The sequence below is a fragment of the Pelophylax lessonae genome (genome assembly GCF_965119305.1).
Source record: "Pelophylax lessonae genome assembly, chromosome: 11".
Taxonomy (NCBI): Eukaryota; Metazoa; Chordata; class Amphibia; order Anura; family Ranidae; genus Pelophylax; species Pelophylax lessonae.
In genome coordinates, this window is record NC_138778.1 from 186,566,133 (window position 1) to 186,588,804 (window position 22,672).

Genomic DNA, 22,672 nt, shown 5'->3' on the forward strand with positions numbered 1-22,672 from the left:
TCATATTCACCTTATATACTCAAGGTATCACAAATGTTTATACTCTTCTACATGTGAGCGGTCCATGTTGAGCCACTGACTGGTCATCGTGGTGCCCTGTCGATTCCTCCAGGCAGCTACTGCTACTATACTCTTCATACTCGTACGGAGCTCCATGCCCTGTCCGGGCTTTGGGAAAATTTGGGCATCCCTCCACACGGTAGCAATACCGTTTTTATCCGACAGATCGATCCAATCCATTGGTTGGACACAAAGGATACACTAGGTGCTCTATTTGGTAACTCTGGGTGACCCCTGAGGAAGGGCTTTCACGCCCGAAACGCGTAGGGTCGGTTCCGGTTCCACGACTGCCCTATGTACCTAGGTGTCCACATCTTGGTTCGGTATTCGGTCTGTCAAATGCATGCATTTTTAATGCCCTGTATGTGTATTTGTGTTTCTTCCCATATTGTGTTTTCACTATATGTTTTTCTGTACCAATAAAGTATTTTTTATATAGTATACAGTGTCTAGCGGCATTTATAGTCCCATACCTCAAGGGGAACTCTTTTGTATACTCTCAGCGGGGAGAGATCGAGAGTGTCGGGCGACAATCGGAGCGGCCTGACACACGCGCCGGCTTCCCCGCTGACGATCGCGGGTGGCGCGCGCTCGCCCCCTAGCTCCTACCAGGCAAATGACGTACCCCTACGTGGTTTTACCTGGGAGAGCCACTCTGCCGCCGTATATATACAGTATGCGGTCGGCGAGTGGTTAATACTGTCCTCTCTCTTCCTCTCAGCAGCCTGCAGACCCTCTGCTTGCTTTCTTACAGTAGCCAATCACTGTCCTTCCAGAGCGACCTAGACCCAGCCAAGATGGCTGCTCCCTGCACTGGAGACACTCCATAAATAAGAATTGCAAAGTGGTCTTTTTAAAAATGGCTGCTGCACTTCTGCATTAATGAATATTCAGTTTAACCCTGTCCACACTTGAGGAGGATAACACAGCAGCAACAAATGTAGAAGTTCCACAGCAGTTATCAGCTACAGTCCAAATGTAAAAAAAAAAAAGTCTTTCCTTAGCACACTATGTCTTTCTTTAAATGGTTTTAAGAAGCAGTGTCTGCTGCTGATGACAAGCCGCCACGGTTTTTGTGTTTTTTAGCAGGCACCATGACCTGTCTTGTTATTGTCCCCTAATAGTTCTGTGAGAATCCTCCTCTTAGCAGTCAGACATAGCTGAGAATATAATGGGGTTTAGTGACAAATCTAACATTTTAGGCCACAAAAGTAAAGTATTTACATTTTTTATTGCAAATTTACTCTACAAAGAAATAACTAGAATGGGGGGAGGCAGGGCCGACCACCAGCCCTCTTGTAGGGGGCCCGAGCAGACAGGGGGGCCTACACAGAGAGGGGGATTAGTGATGGACAACAAAAACAGAAATCTTCCTCAAGCACCTGAATCTGATCTGTCCCTCTCCCTGCTATCAGCTTTTATCTGTTGAGAAAGAGACAGTCGTCCCTCACCAATCCCCCTCCCTTGTGTGCCCCCCCCTCCCAGCACTTATCTCTGCTCAGGAGTTTATTTGTAAATTGTAACTTTGTTTCTCTCTCTCTGTCTCTCTGATCACTGAGCTCCAACTGCCCAGCCTGTATATTTTTCTCATCTCATCTTCTTTTTTATTTAACATAGTTTTTTTTTTTTTTAGATTTAGCAGGAATTATGCAAGTTTATGTTATATTTGTGTCTGATAATAGTGATTTTGTTGTAATTTTAGCTAAATATATCTTTAATATTTTCTTGAGGGGGCCCTGCCAGGTAGTCTGTACAGGGCCCCACGATTTCTAACAGCAGCCCTGGGGGGAGGGCTATAGGGGTAGTACATAAGCCATCATATGCATAGTGACACTTGTAGGAGCCAGTGGTAGGAGTCTACTGTAGCCTCTCCTCTTTAAGTATCTACTGGCACTAGTCATATTTCCATTTTTATTTTATTTTTTAAAGTGTGTGGGGTGGAGGCAGTATTCCTCCCACTGACCATCAAGAGTCCTGAAAATTATTTCCATGGCCCCTTGGAGGTAAAAGGGTTGAAAAAGGCTGTTGTAAAGGGTAACTTCAACTTAGAATAATGGCTTTTGAATAAAAATGTGCCTCCACTGCTGCTTTATATTTAAGTAGGAGGAAGCCATAAAGAAAAAGCCATGAATAGCAATATGAATATTTACATACCAAGGTGTTCTTGCCTAATGAGAACTGCCCTGGACACATCCCGCTGTGCCTCCGGCACGTGTCTGGGTTGCTTATGACATTGATGTCTTTTGCTGCTGTACATTGTGTCATTCTCTTTCCCATCAGGTATAGAAATTTAAAAAGGAAATTCTTGGCGTGAAACATTCGAAAGAGAAAGGTCTTGGCAGGTGACATCGGCAGAAATCAAGCCAAAACTTTTTTTTGGGGATACAGCTATAAAAAATGACTGCTGTTTGTGTCCCTGTTAGCACTGTTCTCCTGCCTGTCTGTCCTTAAGACTGTGGAGAGCAGGGCTGTTCTCAGGTGAGGGGGGATGTCTTCAATGGGGGGGCCCAGTAATAAAAGCCAGACAGAGGCTCTAACAACCTTGTACAAAACTAAAAAAAGTTCCACCTGATCTGACCTCACAGATTTCTAATGTAGCAACAATGCATGTTTAAAAATACCCACCTAACCTGTTAAAAAATATGTACACTTACCGATTTTCTGCCCGCTCCGGTCCAGTCACATGATATGCAGTGTCATCTTCTCTGTGTCAGTCAGCAGCTGCTGCAGGGGAAAGGAGGGAGTGCAGACAACAGCTGAGACATGAGAGGCTATGGGTGATGTCACTGCTCCTGGAATACCCAAGTATTGTTGAGCGCTCCCTCCCTGCAGCCACTGCTTACTGACACAGGGGATCATGTGACCAGACGGAAAGCTGGCTGCGCGTCCTTAACAACAAATGACTCATCAACTGTTAGCGGGTCTCCCCGCTGACAGCTACAAGAAAAAAAATTATATCCAGTAATGCAAAAAAAAAGCTGTGGGGTTCCCCCAAAAATCCATACCAGACCCTTATCCGAGCAAGCAGCCTGGCAGGCCAAGAAAGGGGGGGGGGATGCGCAAATCCCCCCCCCCCCGAACCATACCAGGCCACATGCCTTCAACATGGGGGGTGAATGCTTTGGGGCCCCCACCTCAGAGCACCTTGTCCCCATCTTGTCAATATACACCCCCATAATTCCCCAAAAGCTGCTACAAATATGACTGGATTTACTGGTATTATTGTTTAGTATTAGAGCCCGTTCACACCAATACAACTTGTCAGCCTGACAAGTCGTGGACTGCCGCGGTCCATTGTGTAATACAGGAACGGTTCTAATAGGAGCGACACAAGTCGCTCCGACTTAGAAAAAGGGTCCTGTACTACTTCGGGGCGACCTGGAGCGACTTGCATAGACATTCATTTTATGAAGTCCGTGCAAGTCACGCCGAAGTCGCGCTGCACGCGACTTCACAGGTTTTTTTAGATCTATACAGTACTGGTACATGTGGAGTAAACTGCAAGCAGTTTGGCACTTTAAACCACTTCTGGACCAGATGACTTTCCTCCTAATGACCAGGCCGTTTTTTGGGATTCGGCACTGCGTTACTTTAACTGACAATTGCGAGGTCGTGCAACGCTGTACCCGAATACAATTGATGTCCTTTTTTTTATCACAAATAGAGCTTTCTTTTAGTGGTATTCGATCACCTCTGGGCGATTTTTATTTTTTGCGCTATAAACAAAAAAACAGTGACAATTCTGAAAAAAAAAAAAAAAAAAAAAAAACAATATTTTTCACTTTTTGCTATATAACATTCTCAATAAAAAAATTGAAAATCAAAGTTTTTCATCATTTAGGCCAATTTGTATTTTGCTACATATTTTTGGCAGAAAAAAATCCCAATAAGCGTATTTTGATTGGTTTGCGCAAAAGTTATTTGTGTCTACAAACTAGGGGAAAGATTTATGTCATTTTTATTTATTTAATTATTTTTTACTAGTAATGGCGATCTGCGATTTTTAGTGGGACTGCGACATTGCGGCGGACAGATCGGACACCTAACTGACATTTTTTACACTTTTAGGGGGACCAGGGACATGACTATAGTAATCAGTGCTAAAAATATGCACTGTTACTGTACTAATGACACTGGCAGGGAAGGGGTTAAGCCCTAATCAAAGGGCTAAATGTACGCCTAGGGGGTGTCTTTTAACTGTGTGTGGGGGGGTGGGCATATTGAATTAACACAGGGACCTGTGTTCCTAAATAGGAGAAACACAGGAGCCCAGTGATGATTGCTGAGAGAACAACGGTCTGCTGTGTTTACAACAGCAAACCACCCTTCTCTCTCCACAGGGAGCGATCGCGGGTGCCCGGTGGCAATTACGGCCGCATGCCCTGCGGATCAGCATCCCAGCTGGTAAATGGGTGCGCGCACGCCGCCATGATCGCTCCTGCGAAGCACTGTACAGGTACGAATCTGCCGACCTGCAGCTGTATATCTGCGGTGGCTGGATGGCAAGTGCTTAAAATGAATTGTACACAATCAGATCATCATTCTGTCCATTTCAGGACACTCGTCTACTGTCATAGGAACATTTGTATAATCTTTCTCTATTATCACTTAATTTAATAACCTGATGTGGCTGCAAGGGTGACAGGCTCACACAGCAGATCACAAACTGCCAAAATTCTCAGCTACAACAAATTAACGCAATGACAGCCATCTCTGGGGAATATGAACGAACATTTTGGAATAAAGGAGTTTAAGACTTAGTCATTTCCGCTTTGCATTCAGAATACAACCAGCTAACGTCATCTTCTTCATCATAACACCTTTTAAACAAGGTGTTGGAAAAAGGACTGAATCATAAAATGATTCTTTTTGTTTTGGATAGGTTGGGGAAGGCTTAAAGCCACTATCAGGTTATTTAAAACATCAAAGTTCTTGTTGTGCAGGGGTCCCTAAACTTTGCAGTACAAGGGCCACATTGAATATTTTACAAATATTTGTGGGCCAAATAAAAATAAGTTTTATAAATGAGTGAAAAGTAATTAAATTGAATGAATACTTTTTACTTGATAAGATTCACAACTGAAAAAAGAACTAAGACAAAACAGACAAAAATTCCAGATAAACCTAAAACTGGTCATACATCATAGCTCCCAACTGTCCCTGATCTTCATTTGTCCCTCATTTTGGTCTAATCTACAGTGGGGATCGCAAGTTTGGGCACCCCAGGTAAAAATATGTATTAATGTGCATAAAGAAGCCAAGGAAAGATGGAAAAATCTCCAAAAGGCATCAAATTACAGATTAGACATTCTTATAATATGTCAACGAATGTGATGCCTTTTGGAGATTTTTCCATCTTTCCTTGGCTTCTTTATGTACATTAATACAAATTTTTACCTGGGGTGCCCAAACTTTCGATCCCCACTGTATATAGTTGTATAATAAATGCACCATTTATCTTTCAAAAAGTGTTCCCCAGTGCTAAATCTCTCATCCAATGTCTAAATTGCTGCATTTGTAAATTTCAAAAGCCAGTATAAAGGAATAGTAGTGGTAAAAAAAAAAAAAAAAGCACTTGTGGGTTTAATTGTTACTTTTTTGTGTCCAACTGTTACTTTTTGTGTGTCCTATGCCTACATATTTTTGCTAATAGGTGGTCCTTGTTCCCATCACAAACATTTGGGAGGTATACATACATGTGTAACACTGTGCAATGTTACTGTATTGCAGAACAGGTTTTCTGCCACAAGATGGCAGTGTCCCGCAACTTAGTTATCCCACAACTCTTGGAACTCTTGGACTTGTATGCTGTAAGGCCCCTTTCACCCACTCCGTCCGTCAGGACCCCGCTGAGCAGGAGAATGACAGCTGTTCTCCATGCTGTGTGCGGAGACACAGCTGTCAGGTCCCCATGCAACTCTATGGGGGAATTGGATGGGTACGGATCGTCGACCTGTTCTCATCCGATCGGCAGGACGGATGGAAAATAGGGTTTCCATCCATCCAGATTTGACAGATCGGATCGGATGTCAGCGGACATGTCTCCACTAACATCCGATGCCCCATAGAGATGCATGGGGTGACCATTCAGATGTCAGAAAACTGACAGGTGGATCTGAACGGTCCGCCTGTGTGAGAGAGCCCTAAGGAGGATTCTTTCATTCAGATCAGCTGGAGCTAAACTACACCACCCATGAGGAGTGGCAAAGGGGCTGGAGCATTTATAAAGGAAAAAACACAGGAACACAGGGGTAGATGGGAGAGACTGTGTTGGAGGCCAGACAGGAGAGAGAGCAGAGTGTTACCACACGGGCTAAGGCTGGATCAGGCCGAGTCAGGAAGTCGCATAGACAGCCAGAGATGCTGATCATCCCGAGGAGGCAAGTAGCGGAACCTACAGGCAGACGGACTGGGTCATCACCACAGCCATCCCAGAGGAGGACAAGGGGCCCCTCCACACGGAAGGTCATCACTTTGACCTGCTGCACTGTGGAATCGGGTAAGAGAGTTCTTAACCCACACAATGGCACCATTGCACTCAAGACTGTTGTTTGCATCCAGTTACTAGAGTCTAGAACAGTTACAGTATAGGCCTATACCAGAATTCACCTCTTTGCTTCCCTGCTAGGCAGGAATTTCTACGCACCCCCACTTCAGACTTGAGCTGTCCAAGAAAAAAATTAGCTGGTTTCCATTTAAAGAAACATACTCCAGCCGGAATCTGTTTCCCCTTCTTTTCCTTCCAAAGCAACTTATGTGATACTTAATTGGACATTCTTAAAGTGACTCTTCACCTTGCCAGTGCTTAGTAAAGGAAAACTCCATTTGCCAGTTTACCATCCTTTGGGCAACTCAGTTTTCTTCAAAGAAACTGCATATCTATTGTGCACCAATGTAAGGGTCCCAATTAGCTGGCGGAAAAGTTCTTCATATGCTTGAGCTACCTGTTAAAAAGTTACTTTCCTAAATTCCTGGAAGTTAAAGCCAACTGTTTTCTTTTGCCTGCTTTGCCATTTCTGTAACACTAGGGCCTCATTCACACTGGAGCAACTTGCCATGTGATTTGACAAGTCAAATTGCATGACAAGTTGCACCCTATTACTGGCTATCGCACTGGTAAAATTGGTGTGACGCTGACTTTGCGGTCTAGTATTTTGGTGGTGTCAGCAGGGGCAATACTCTGCTCTGGGCTCAGTAGTGAACAGGGTACCCAAAATAATCAGCGGCTCCTAAGGGGGTATCGCTATGCATGTATTGAAATTCAAATCTATGTATGGCTGTTTTATCAATCAACTTTTAATGAACACGCCTGTTGGAAAATGTCCGCTCGATCAGCGCATATAGTCAATATGGGAGTCCCACTGTCAGAATACAATAGCACAGCAGGAAGGATTTTCCACATACTCCTCGAATGTGTAGTTGTGGAAATCAGCTCAGTTTTTTTCTTTCAGCTGGCTTAAGTCATTAGCAAAGGTTGAACAAAAATAGATTCAGTCTACACCTTACTCATCACAATCCCTGTTAAGTTAGGGTCCCCATCAGAGCATCACCTTATATCACAATCCCCATCAATGTACACCCCTCTAAATCAGGGTTCCCATCATAATCCCCCTTACATCAAGGTCCCCACCAGAGTCTCCCCTTTAAATCAGGGTCCATATCAGATATTCCTCCTTACAACAGATTCCTCTTGAGTCCACAGCAGATTTCCCCTTTAAATCAGGGTCCTCCCTTTATCAGAGTCCACATCGGCCTTCTATCTTACATCCGGGTTCCCATCAGAGTACCCCTTCAGGGTCCTATTCAGAGTGGAGATTGTGCATAGCTGGGGGTCTGATAAAATTATGTAGCGGGCCACATGTAGTCCACGGGCCGAAGTTTGGAGACCCTCTGGGTCTCTTTGGTATCCAGGTGAGACAGATGTCAGCAGAAAATAAAGTGGGGAGTGAACCCACAAACCGAAGAAACAGAGTAATATGCATCTTCCCCACTATATTGTTGGGACCCACTCAGATGTCTGCTCGGCAGCTGGCAGTCTGCCCTGGCTCCCTCCCCAGCTCAGCACTCCAGTGAGCACCAGATGGACAGAACAAAGAGCAATGACTGACAATCACCGCTCTCTACTCAGAGTTGACCGAGAATGAAATGAGCAGTAGTCATGTGATTGTCCAGTTTTCAGGCCTAGAGCTGACGGTGGACAGCTGCAGCATCAGACCGATGCTGCAGCGTGTAGGTGAGTGAGCATCTCTTTCTTTTCTTCTACAACCACAAACTTCTCCTACTTCTACTGTTACAGCAGCCCCCACCACTCAATTCCCCATTGTGACAACAGCCTGGGGATTCTCTTCCCACACCCGCTGTCACAATTAAAAAAAAAAAACACGTGGCCCTGCGGAGCTCCACCCGCCCAGCCGTATCATTCATTCACAGTGTTCTGTGAATGGAAGAACAACAAGTACTGACAGCCTTTGTGGCTGACAGCTTGCAGTTCTCAATGAACTACCAGGGTGTTGTTAAGTGCTCTAGGTAGTTAATTGATGCTTCCTGTCAGTGTGTCAGTACAAGATACAAGCAGACAGATACACTGACAGTCTGCAAGAGCCTAAGATTGCACCCGTGATCTGCTGGAATGCTTTGCAGGCTCCTAGTAAAAGAAAATATTAAATGCACATTTTTTTTTACCTACAAAAATATGTGCATTTATATTTATTTACAGGGGTGAACTTATCCTTTAACCTTCCTAACAGTATGCCCAGGTGTGGCTCGGGGTTAAATTTCAGTGCCAAAAGCGGTAACCCCGGTCCACACTCGGAGTAGCGCTAGGAAGACCGCTGAATCCTGGTAGAGGGGTTACTTACCTTGTCACCGGGATCCAGCGCTGTATCCCGGCGGTGTGCGGCGGCGGATCTTCCTCCCGATGCTCTGTGTGCCCCGGCTTCCGTCTCCTGCGACATGACGTTCGCAGGGGGGGGGTTGGAACCGGCGGCAAATTCAAAAGTAAAACACACCAAACACACTGATACATTACAAAATAAAATAAATTCTTTAGAATGAGCAGCCCAAACCAACTATTTACATATGATTTTTTTTTTTACTGTGCGTTCTTCTTTATAACATCTCTGGTATGATAAAGTTTGAAACACAAAATCATAAATTATAATATAATAAATAACTATAAATAAGTTAAAGTATATATGTATGTATACATATATATATACTGTATATATATATATATATATATATATATATATATATATATGTGTGTGTGTGTGTGTGTGTGTGTGTGTGTATATATATATATATATATATATATATATATATACATATGCGTGTGTGTATATATATATATACAGTATATATACACACACATATATATATATGTATATATATATATATATATATATATATACACATACATATATATATATTGTATTGTAAAAAAAAATCATATGTAAATAGTTGGTTTGGGCTGCTCATTCTTAAGAATTAAATGCAAAATAATGGTACCGCTTTCAGCAGCTAAAATCCGAAAGAATCATACCGCCAGGGAGGTTAAACACCCGAAAGCATTTATTTAATGCCAATGCTTTTGATGATATGATCTGGAACTTTGTCTGATCCGGGCGCAAACATTGAATATATAAATATATATATATATATATCATTTAAATATATTCCTCAATAACCACAAATGATGAAAACCCACTTTGTGTGCACTAAATGCTTTTGTAAACCCAGATATTGCTTTGTATACGAAACAGTGAAATCTTTACTGTGTTGCACATAGCCAGGCTCTGGGAGAGGTCAACCAGATCTTCCCACTACAGGCTGCCTGCAGAGAACTACAAGCGGGGCGGAGACCAGACCAGTCATCCTTCACAAAGAGAGAGAACAGCAGAGACCGGTCTGAATTACTGGAAACTCCTGCACAGTGTGTAAAAGGTTTTTAATGTTGAATTACTGCACAAATCTAAAAGAGAAACACAAAGAACCCCAAAATCCAAGCAAAACGTCATATGGCTCTTGTATTTATTTATTTTTTAAAATTTTAAATCTTTACTATCATTATCCAGTTAACAATCATTATAACATTTGTCGTCTATAAAGCAATATAATGTAACATTTTAGTTACTAACACTAACACTTTTACTACTCTATCACAAAAAAAAAAAATGATTGCTTACATCACAATAGTCACGAAAATCTATTTTCTTTATTTTTAAATTATAAAATAAATAAAACACAAAAAAAAAAAAAAGGAGGGAGGGTTGGGGGGGAGGAGGGGAGGGGGTAAGGACCTTTTTATGTGCATCAGGTTCCCATGTCTACTTTTCATATCTCCTATCTATCCAGCTACACTTAAAAATTCACCTTCTTCCAAGTTGACAAAATGATTCCATCAATCCCATCTCAAAATATATTTGTCTATTTTGTGGTTAGCATTAAGTACTAAGTTTTCCAGTTTGTTAATCTCTAGTCTACTACTTTCCTAAACCACATTTTAACGTCAGGTGCTATTGTTTTTTTCATTTAAGTGGGATACACATATTTTGTATTTTTTGTATTTTTTTGTATTTTTTTTTTTTAACAGGAAACATTCCTCTTATATTTAGATAATATCTTTTTTGCCCGGAATTCAATTTGCTATTTTTTTTTTTTTAAGCAAGAGAGAAACTCCCACTAAAAAAAGGAGGCACTGCTAGTAATTATAGTTCACTCTCCAGTCATGTCAATATTGTCAAACCATACAGAAATATACAAAAACGTTTCTCAGCAAAATGATCCTTTCACTGTTAAATGATTAGCTAATAATGTAGCCTGTTCCGTATGCCAAAACACTCTTCCATGATAAAATCAGGAGCAGCTCTTTTCTTGGTATTCTTCTGCTGTAACCGTGTCAGCACCTCAAATCATCAAAATTCATATGCAAGCAAATCATAATATTATGGTCAGTGATCACAGCTATGATTATTTAAATAAAGTGCTTGATTATGCACAGAAACTCTAACATTGATTACAGTTCTTGAAACTATTACTTTCACATGTCCAGGTTTAATATGTATTCTTGGGCTCTGCTCACTGTATGGGGTTCGAATGTTATGCTGCAAATTTTGGTAAGAGATTTAATCAATTGAAATAGACCACTTCCACAGTATTGCTGAAATGAGTATGTGCCTTTACTGTACGCCCTTTATACACTTAGCATGAAGTTCCTTTGTTGTATTTACTGTACGCCCTTGCCATGTACTGTATACTATTACAGATGTTATATCATAAAATAGAACCTCACTTGAGGATCTACTCACATATAAGTACAGTGATTTTCAAAGTGGAACCTTACCCAAAAGGAGAAGCCCTGCTACATAGTTACATAGTAGTTGAGGTTGAATAAAGACAATAGTCCATCCAGTTCAACCTGTGTAGGTGTGTATTCATTTCTCATACCCCTGAATGTTTTGATATTGGAGATGTCCAAGAGCATTTTAAAAGTAGCCATACTCCCCGCACTTACCACCATTTGTGGTAGAGAGTTCCACAATCTTATTGCCCTTAGTGTAAAAAACCCTTTGCGTAGCCTGAGGTTAAATCGTTTCTCCTCTAATCGCATTGTACGGCCTCATGTCCTCTTACACTCCTTGCGACTGAATAGTTTTTTTTCTATGCTCAGATCACCGGTGAGGTATTTGTAAATTGCTATCACGTCCCCTCTCAGGCATCTCTTCTCCAGGGAGAATAAATCAAGTGCTTGTAAGCGCTCCTCATAATTTAGGTCCTCCAATCCCCTAATTAGCTTTGGACTCTTTCCAGTTCCAACACATCCCTCCTGAGGATTGGCGAGCAGAACTGGACAGCATACTCCAGGTGTGGCCGGACCAGAGTTTTATAAAGTGGTAAGATTATAGATTTACAGTATCTCTGGAATGCATCCCCTTCCTTATGCATGCTAATATTCTCCCGGCTTTGGCAGCTGCAGCTTGACATTGCATGCTATTGCTTCGTCTATCTTCAACTAAGACTCCCAGATCTTTCTCCATTCTTGATTCCCCCAGAGGTTACCCCCCCCCCCCAACGCGTATTTTGCCTTTTTTTTTTTTGTCCCCAAGTGCAATACCTTACACTTCTCCACATTAAACCTCATTTGCCATGTAGTTGCCCACTCTGTTATTTTGTGACGTAATTCTGTAAGATTTCTGCATCATGATCTGAAGTTATTGCCCTGCCCAATGTTGTGTCATCTGCAAAAACGTCTCCATTTCTTTATCACACCTTTCTCTGCCACATTTGGATGGTATTTTATTTATTTATTTGTTTTATTTTTTTAGTGGGGGGGGGGGGGGGGTTACCAAGTTTTGACAAGTACCTTCTTTTACTACCACTCAGATTGCCGAGCACAAGTCGTCGACACCCCCCCCCCTTTCCTCCTTGCCCACAGCCTTCTGGGACACATTACAGATCCCAGAACGTTGCAGCACCTTTCAATGAGCGCAGTGCAGCAAGCAGTAAAGCTGCAAGGAATCACAGCCAACTTCCCTCAGTTAACATGCCAGTTCCGGGGACCGACGACCAGTGGAGAAACTGGCTCGGGCTAGAACGGCGATGGATCCTTGGACAGGTAAGTGTCTGTTAATGAAAAGAAGCAGCTACAGTTTTCGTAGCTGCTGACTTTTAATTTTCACACACCTGACTTAAGCTCCTCTTTATGTCTCTGTGCAACACCAAACTCCAGGCAATTGGCTAAATAACAAAGTTGTGTTATAACTGAATATAACACATATTTATATAGAATAGTTCTGCCTATCATGAGATTTATGATTCTTTGCAGGCAGCCAGATGTTTAACCTCCAGTGCAGTAGTACAGCTTAGTTATGAAGACACCCACAGGCCGCTGACGGGACAATAAAGCAGCAGCACACCAGTGAGGTCATCCCTTTCCCACCTCCTTCTGTCAGCACATGTGCATGCAGCAGAACCTGATCAGTGCTGTCTCTGCACAGGGAATTACAAGATGCTGATATCAAGATGGATTCAGGTAATTAAACTGGATGGATTTAATACGATTTAAAGAAGAAGAATTCCAGGTATAGACAGAGTTGTATAAAGTACTCGAAACCCATACTTGAGTAAAAGTACAAGTGCTCGATCAAAAAGTGACTTGAGTAGAAGTGGAAGTGCTCGATCAAAAAGTGACTTGAGTAGAAGTACTAAAGAATTCAAAATTTTTTGTACTTAAGTACTGCAAGTAGTTTTTTTAAAAAAATTGCTACTCAAGTACTGAAAGTAAAAGTGCAAGTACTGTGTTATGTAGTTATTAAAGAAAGAAGTCAAAGGTTTGAACATCATATTGTTTTTTATTATTTCAAATGCAGCTTTTATTTATACATACAGTAGCTTTTATTTTCGTATGCGCTGATAAGGCCCCGTTCACATTGCAGCGACGCTACTTCCCGGGGCGCGCTGCTGGCCCCGCGACCTCGGAGTGGCCGGCAAGGACTTCATAACATTGAAGTCTATGCAGGTCGCTCCGGGTCGCCCCAAAGAAGCTCCGGACCCTTTTTCTAAGTCGGAGCGACTTGTGTCGCTCCTATTAGAACAGGTCCGCAGCTTCTCTATGGAAGGCGACCTACGGCGACCTGTCAGGCGACCAGGTCGCCTGACAGGTCGCCTCAGTGTGAACGGGGGCTAATACACATGTTTTGAACTTCATGAAACCTGCCATCTACTGTTCTGGCAGTGGTAATTTTTATAATTATAAAGAGTAACTATGCAGCACAAAAACAAAATACCGGAGTAGAAGTAATGAAATCATCGAGAAAAATGTAGTGAAGTAAAAGTGGAAGTAGGAGAAAAAAATTCTACTCTAGGAAAGTACAGATACCGCCTTTCGGTACTTAAGTACAGTAGTGAAGTAGTTCTACTTAGTTACTATACATCTCTGGGTATAGATATTTGATACATGGTTACAATTGGTTTGATTTGGACCAATGCAACTATATTTAGTGTGTGTGATCATTAAACCAGGTATTGGTACCTTTGGCAGTTTGGGCAGGTGTCAAGTCCTGCTGGAAAATGAAATCAGCATCTTCATAATGCTGGTCAGCAGAGGGAAATTTAAAGTTCTCTAGAATTTCCTAGTAGAGGACTGTGCTGACTTTGGACTTGATAAAACACAGTGGACCAACACCAGCAGATGTCATGGCTCTTTAAATCATCACAGACTGTGGAAAATGTTGCATTCCATTTGGAAATCAAGGTCCCAGAGTCTGGAGGAAGAGTGGAGAAGCACAGAATCCAAGTTGCAGTCCATTCCCATAGACGCACTCCTAAACCTTGTGGACAGCTTTCCCAGAAGAGTTGAAGCTGTTATAGCTGCAAAGGGTGGGCTAACTCAGTACTGAAACCCTACGGACTAACTATGTGCGTGTAAAGGCAGGTGTCCCAATACTTTTGACAATATAGTTTATATATATATATATATATATATATATATATATATATATATATACACCGTATATACAAACACACATACAGTATATACAGTATCTCACAAAAGTGAGTACACCTGTCACATTTTTGTAAATATTTTATTATATCTTTTCATGTGACAACACTGAAGAAATTATACTTTACTACAATGTAAAGTAGTGAGTGTACAGCTTGTATAACAGTGTACATTTGCTGTCCCCTCAAAATAACTCAGCACAGCCATTAATGTCTAAATGGCTGGCAACAAAGTGAAAATGTCCAGTTTGGGCCCAAAGTGTCAATATTTTGTGTGACCACCATTATTTACCTTCCAGCAGGACAACTACCCTAAACATACAGCCAGAGCTACAATGGAATGGTTTAGATCAAAGCATATTCATGTTTTAGAATGGTCCAGTCAAAGTTCAGACCTAAATCCAACTGCAAATCTGTGGCAAGACTTGAAAATTGCTGTTCATAGACGCTCTCGATCCAATCTGACAAAGCGTGAGCTATTTTGCAAAGAAGAATGGGCAAAAATTTCACTCTCTAGATGTGCAAAGCTGGTACAGACATACCTAAAAAGACTTGCAGCTGTAATTGCAGGGAAAGGTGGTTCTACCAAGTATTGACTCAGGGGGGCTGAATACAAATGCACGCCACACTTTGCACATATTCATTTGTAAAAGGTTTTGAAAACCATTTATCATTTTCCTTCCACTTCAAAATTATGTGCCATGTTGTGTTGGTCTATCACATAAAATCCCCAAAAATACATGTATGTTTTTGGTTGTAACATGAAAAATGTAAAAAATGTCAAGGTGTTTGAATACTTTTTAAAAGCACTGTATGTTTGCATGTAAGAGGCCTATATGTGAATGTGCAAGGAGATGGATTTAAAAATTCCATTTGTAAACTTTATGTGATAACATTTAGAAAAGGTGCGTACAAGAACAGAAGCCCATATATGCACTAGCAGTGCTAAAAAGTCCTTATATCAAGGGCAGCGAATATATAGCTGAATTGATTGCAAGTAGATCTTAATCAGTATTATTCATTCATCTGAGTTCATAAAAGCTGGTCATGCAAAAAATGGTGAAACCAAAGTCTCTGATCCTGATGGAACCGGGTGGAAATGGTGCAGTGTAGACACAGAATATCTCCTTTACTTTCACCACAACAGCCACCAAGAGCCTTCACCACACCGCTGTGCTCCCCCCTAGGCAGTAAACACGTACCCTTAATGCTTAGGTCAAGCGCTTTGAATCAAACCAGTGATCCTCCACTGTCCAATGGTGATCCACCTTATATTCTCAGTCTCAGCTGGTAAAATGGTAATCAGCGCCTCCTCATCTCCTCTCACATGCAAAGAGAATGATTGGGACCCATAGCGTAACATGTACACACCAAAGCTTTTATTATTAAAAAGAATCACACTCACATGGGATAAAAGATTTCCAGGCAGAATGGTATACCGAAGGTAATCCCCTGATCCTCCCATCGACAACGCTGTCTCCACTGAGCCACATGGTCCGGGTGACTCAGAGGGCCTCAGTTGAAGTCAGTGATGACGAAACGCGTTAGAGCCCTCAGTTGAAGTCCGTGATGACGAAACGCATTAGGCGTGAGCACGCGGCTACCTAGGTAACCCTGCACAGTGTTTGGAGGTCCTATGTCACGCCGTCCAAGTTTGGGGCAAACCGGGAAGTCGGCTTCTGATTGCATAATACATAAGCGCCTAGTGGGTTTGACAAGACCTCGGTTCTTGTTTTACTCCTTTTTTGTGATAACATTGTGCAGATGACAGGCTCTCTTTATGGAAGAATCTCCCCTGTACTCTGCCCAAGTAGACTGAGGACAAACAGTCCCCAATCTGCTGTTTAGCTGTCCACAGCGGCCAGGGTTTGACAGCTCAGAAGAACCTGTAAGTGATCCGAGTAGATTTACACTCTGCAGGTGAGATCAGGGAATGGAAATCCCTTGATCTCCCACTACTTGCCATCCTGACAATTTTTTTTTTTTTTTTGAGGTCTCAGCTACCACAGGACACAGGTAGGCCCGGGACATGTGAGGGGTGTCACACATTCATAGCTTTATAAAAGTGAGGCCTGTAAGAGAAAATGGACGAAAATGACTTAAGGAGGAACAGGGTCAGGGAAGGGTCAGCTAGGTCAGAGGGGTGGCAAAGGGAGTAGTCCTTACCTGATTGGAGGAAAAGGCTGGATGGGCTGGGAGCAAAAGTTAAGGGCAATGCAGAAAAGAGGGGGTTGGGTTCAGTCCAAAGAATTCAGGAGAAGAGGTAACTTCCCTCCCAACCACCCTGTATGTTAAGGGTTGCTGAGGAGTACGGTTTGGGGAATAATTTTATGTTTTCTACTCTAATTTAATTTATATAAAAAAAAATAAAAAATAAATACATTTTCAGAATTAAAAAAAATGAATACATGATTATGTATGTTGCACGTTTTGTCATAGCAGTTGGCGGGTCAGGGGGTCATTGGGGGGTCAGTGATTACTTATGTTTTACCTAACGGTGGGGGCCCACCTAGGGTATGGTGCTCCTCATTTGGTTTGAGGTACCCTGGGGGAGGAAAAATGGGAAGTATGTGTGAGGTCGTAACGTCTTCCAGCCGGTTGCAGCGCCGCTGAGGACGATTACAGTTAAAATTGTGCCTTAAGGACACCCAAAGACCCCTTGTTGTTGGGCATTTTTTAAGTTCATTGTTGAATTTTGTACTTATTGTTATGTTTTAATGTAATGTTTTTTATTTTTTGGTTAATAAGTTGGCTGCTGTGGCCGTATTAAACCCATGTCACGCAGTCTGCGTCTTTATTCTAGTGCTTAATGACCCAAGTTGACGAATCCTTTAGTCAAGTAATTGGCAGCTAAATCACTTCTAAAAAAAATCTAAGACACTGCTATGAAAAATGTAACTAAACCCACAGCTTCTATTATGGCCATGTATTTATTTACACACCGTTACTGTCATGCAGTGGCGGCTGGTGCATATGGGGCACAGGGGCGCCACCCCCCCTATCCATGTGTCCGGCCCCCTAATCTACATGCGGGGCGCCGGATGCATGGAGTTTTTTTTTTTCCTGAAGCACGTGATTAGAGCCAGAAGCTCTAATAGGCTTCAGAAAAGGGTGGGCTCGGGGCGCACCCATTTGTGTCACAATAGCGAATGAGACCCGTTTCCCGATTGGCCGAAAGGCGAACCTATGCCAATGGCCATGGAGGAGGGGGAGGGAGGACTTGAGGAGACTCTGGGAGACACGGGGGACTGAGGAGAAGCCACTGCTGCGTGACTCTGATCTTACAAAGGTACGAAGGGCTTTGTGTATGGTCTCTTGCACGTTGCAATGCTAGGGTGTGCGGGCTGGTGTGGTCCGGGGGGGGGGGGGTATGATGTGGTCGGTCCGGTCCGTCTGCCGCCCCCCTTGGCCCATGGAGCACCAGCCGCCACTGCTGCCATGACCGTAGTAGTTGTGGCAGCAGTAAAAGGGTAAATGTAATGGGTAGCCTCATTGACTAAGGGAGAATTGCCAAATAAATGGTCGAGTCAAGTTAATTAAACCTTGAAATGCATACAGGAAGTCTACCTGCTCAGTACATATTTTCCTCCAGGCATTGTTGTGGTGAAGCATTGTGATCTAGCCATGCAAGAGCGGAGTTCCCATACACACCTACTGCCCTACTGCAGGCTCCTTGCCATCACTAACATGCAAAACAACCAATGTGAGTCCTAAAAGAAGTCCCACAGCCACCAATCAGATTCTGCCCGCTATGACAGTTTTAATGTGACTAATGATACAAGAAGCAGAGAGAACAAGAAAGAGGTTACACAGCACAGGCTTCAAAAAAGAACACTCCCAGTGACCCTGTAAGAAGCTTTCTGGATGCATGCTCTAGTAGATTACAGAGAAATATCCCAAGAAATGAAACTAAACGGAGTGAATATTCTTAAGAATAGATGCAGCGTTTTGCTGGATAAAATTAGTAGCTCCCCACTTGCTTTCATGTGTTGCCCAGAATGGCTCCTTAAGCATCAAACGTCAGTATGTGTCCTAGATAGCATAAGCAGATCCATGAATTTTACTTGTTGCACAGAGCTGCATAACTAAAAAAAAAAAAAAAAATGATCCGTTTAAAAACCTGCCATTTAAATAACATTTCTTGTATTTGTAAAATATAGATAGTCAGTTTTAAATACAGTAATTCAATTAATAAAATAAAAAAATCAAAGAACAGGAACAGCTGATAAGGCAATGCTGCAAATGAGCTACACTACAACTCCAATCAGCCCTCTGTTCAGATCTAGGCATTTCTTAGGACAAGATCATAAAGAAAGGACAAGCTTTATATTTATTGAATTGTCCATTTACAGATTTTTTTTTCTGATCCTGACAACAGCACATTTTTCTACTGTAAATGTAGAACATCTGATCCCACGGGCTTCAGATCCTGTGGAGCAGATGTCAAAACATTACATCTCTTTCCCCAATGACCGTGGGGAAATTTTTTTTAATGTTTTACACAGTATTAACCATTTTGCAATGCACAAGGCAGCTTATGTTGTCTTTTTTTTCAAGCAGTTCGAAGAGTGATGGCCCTGTAATAGACTTTCACCACAAATACAGTCATTTACTGCATAACGCTACAATTTATAGAGAAGATTTCTTAAAATCTTAGAGTAAACCTGTGGGTTCCATGACACCTTATAGAGCAAACCTCGTTTTTAAATGATGGGTTGCTTTGCTATTAAGCAAAGTGTGTGTGTGGAGCACTATAATCCCATAGCCACCATGGAAGATCTCATGGGGCCCAGATGTATTCTATAAAATGGGCCATGCATGACAATAACCCATTTCTACCAGTGCACCCTAACTGCCTTCTCATTTTTATTTAACATTTGAAAAGTTAATTGCAATATCTGTTGTATGTATCTGGTGTAAAGTGTCATTCCCCAGAAATCACACACTGCGGTCTCAGCTCTTGGCACTAGCCAAACATGTAGTTTTGTAATTCACTGAACTGTGATGTGTGATCACACTAGCCTTAGAGCAGGGGTGTCAAACTCAATTTAATCGCGGGCCGCATCAGCATTATGTTTGCCCCCAAAAGGGCCGGTTGTATCTGTAAGACTAGATGTCTAGAGTTTCCCCTACCCTTACATAAGACGTCAAGAGCCTCTCCACCATTAAAAGATGAGTCCCCCATCCTCCCTACCTTATGCTGCTGCTGGGAAGAAGTTGGAGGCATTGCTGGAAAGCAAAAAGTACAGGGTCTGAAGGAGGACCAGAGGAGGGCTGGAGCTCTCCTGCAGCTGCAGTAGAGGTGCGAGGGCCCATGAAATAGCCTGAAGGGCCAGATTCGGCCCGCGGGCCTTGTGTTTGACACATGTGCCTTAGAGGATATTCTATTACGGGACATGCAGAATATAATTTAGACAGGCAATGAAAGCAATATATAGAACAGATAGAGACTATCACATTTTGTTTGGGGCTATAAGGTAAACAGGATTTACTAATTGCATGCTTAACCACTTCCCAACCACCCGCCACCTTTTTACTGCGGCAGGGTGGCTCTCCTGCGCAAACTGACGTAGATCTATGGCAGTCACTCGCGGGAAGCTAGGAGGCGAGCGCGAACCGCCAGTGGCGTGCTCCCGCTCCCACTCGGCAGCGGGGAAGCCGATGCACGGGTCAGGTGGCTCCGATTGCCACCTGACACCCGCAATCCTTCCCCGCTGAGAGAGATGAACGGGCAGCTGTTATAAACACAGCCGACCGTTCTTCTCCCTGGGATGATCACAGAGCCCCTGTGATCCTTCTATATAGGATCACAGGTCTCTATGGTCATTTCAGAAGCCACGCCCCCCCAGTTAGAATCACTCCCCTAGGCTCACATTTAACCCCTTGATCACCCACAGGGTTAACCCCTTCCCCGACAATGGCATTATTACAGTAACAGTGCATATTTGTAGCACTGATTACTGCAGTAATGTCACTGGTACCCCCAGAAGTGTCAAAAATGTCAGGGATCCGATCTGTCCGCCGCAATGTCACAGTCCCGCAAAAAATCGCAGATCACCGCCATTACTAGTAAAAAAAAAAAAACAATAAAAATGACATAAATCTTTCTCGTAGTTAGTAGACGCAATAACTTTTGCGCAAACCAATCAAAATACACTTATTGAATTTTTTTTTACCAAAAATATGTAGCAGAAAACTAATTTGCTTGATAAACCATTATGTAAATATCAAAAGACAAAAAAATTGGAACTACCACCTGTAACGGATCAACCGGCACCCCGACTGGGTACCTCCGTTGATGGATGCTCCTAGTGCTTCCTGAGGGCTCCAAGCACTCCACCAGACACCATAACTACCTCAGACCCCACAAATCGCTGCAGCTTGGTTGGGGTCTCGCCGTCTCCTACCCACCCTGGACCTACAACAAGGCTCCATGTTCTAGTGGGTGAACCTCTCTTTCCCCAGAGAGTGCAGCAGGAACAAGGTCTTACACAAGCTCTTACAAGAGCTTAGTGATTATCCAAGGGAGTATGAAGAGCATTGCAATCCCTTGTAGCAGATTCCCCCAATGAGAGACAGGACTCTAGATTAAGGGTGAAGTATAACTCAAAACTTTAATGGTACAGCTGCTCTTTTATACTGTTTTCCCCCGCAAGGTTACGGCCCAGGTGGACCTTGTTGGGGACAGGACATGACATTCACATTTACACTCAGTCATTCCCATACAGTGTACACAATCCCTCCCCTCTGGATGATTACAGTATCATATGCAAATGGCAGTGTATACAGGAACAGAATTAACCTAAACTAACTTAGCCATCTGGACAGAACAATGGGAGGTCATTAACATTTAGCAATGGGACAGACACAATCCACATTCCATTTCAATACACAAACAATAGGGAAGCCTGTCAATGACAGTCTGTGTGTCTCTCTCACAGACAAGCACATGGAATACACATTATCTAGGAGTCAGACTTCATGGCAATGGTCTATAACAGTCTAAGCCTCCCAGTGTAGGATTAAATCTTCATATTTCTATATGAAGATATTGCTGACAAATATTACTGTCCCATCTGAAGCAATTCAAACCATTAAGTATCTGCTCCTCACCTCCAGTGACGGTGAATACTGTCACACCACCATTCTATTGTCCAGGGTGTCTGCCTTAAGAAAATAAATGTTTGGGGGTTTTAATTAATCGTCAGGCCTAAAATGATTTTTTAAACGTGTGCAAAAAAACACAATAAGGGCTCTTTTACCAAAAGGGTTAATGTAAAAACCTCTTTAGCCCTGGTTCGTACTGGTGCGGCTTTGAAATCACTCTACTTCAGCACGATTCAAAGCTGCATATCAGCATAATTTGCACTTACGATTTCATTGCGGTTTGCGACTTCTTTAGAAGTCTATGCAAGTTGCAATGAAATTGGCAAAAAGTAGTGCAGGAACCTTTTTCAAAGCCTCTGCGACATGAGACGTGGCAATTTGAACAGTTTCATTGCCATCAATGGGGTGCAACTTGTCATGCGATTTGGAACTGTTGAATTGCATGACAAATTGCACCGGTGTGAACGGGAAATGAAAACATTAGTCTTATATTTTGATACTAATAAAGAGGGCAAAAACCTAGACAGGATAACGGCAAACATATATTACCTTTATTTATTTTTATTTTTTTTATGTAAGCTTTTCAAACATGCTTCTTTATAACTAAAGTATCTACTAATGGAAATAGCTGCAGCTCCTTTCATATACCTTTTGTGAAATATTCTTGTCTGCTGCCATTAATAACTGTAAAAACCTGGCCTTTGTATTTAAAGGTCTGTGCAATTTGTGTTCTCAGAATAGCAGGTTTCTAACAACAAGGCAGAGGGGTGGCAGGGTGTAGTGTAGCTATGCCTTGATGAGAAATAAAACCTGGGCAGGTAGGATTAGCCTCAAGGCCCGATATTCAGTTCTGATCAGAGGGTATCTTTATACTTACAAAATAAAAAATTAAAAAAAAGACATTAGAACGTGCTAAATCATTCTTATTATGTTTTATGTTAGTGGACCCCAAAAAAAAAAAAAATGGTGAATTATTGTTGATTTTCTTTTATTTTTCATAGGAAGA

At 42.3% G+C, this 22,672-nt stretch overlaps 1 protein-coding gene across 1 annotated transcript in view; it reads right to left on the reverse strand.

The window, feature by feature from the left end:
• ASIC2 (acid sensing ion channel subunit 2) overlaps positions 1-22,672 on the reverse strand; it is a 1,163,119-nt gene that overhangs the window by 1,030,893 nt on the left and 109,554 nt on the right. The gene's annotated exons all lie outside the window — the stretch shown is intronic.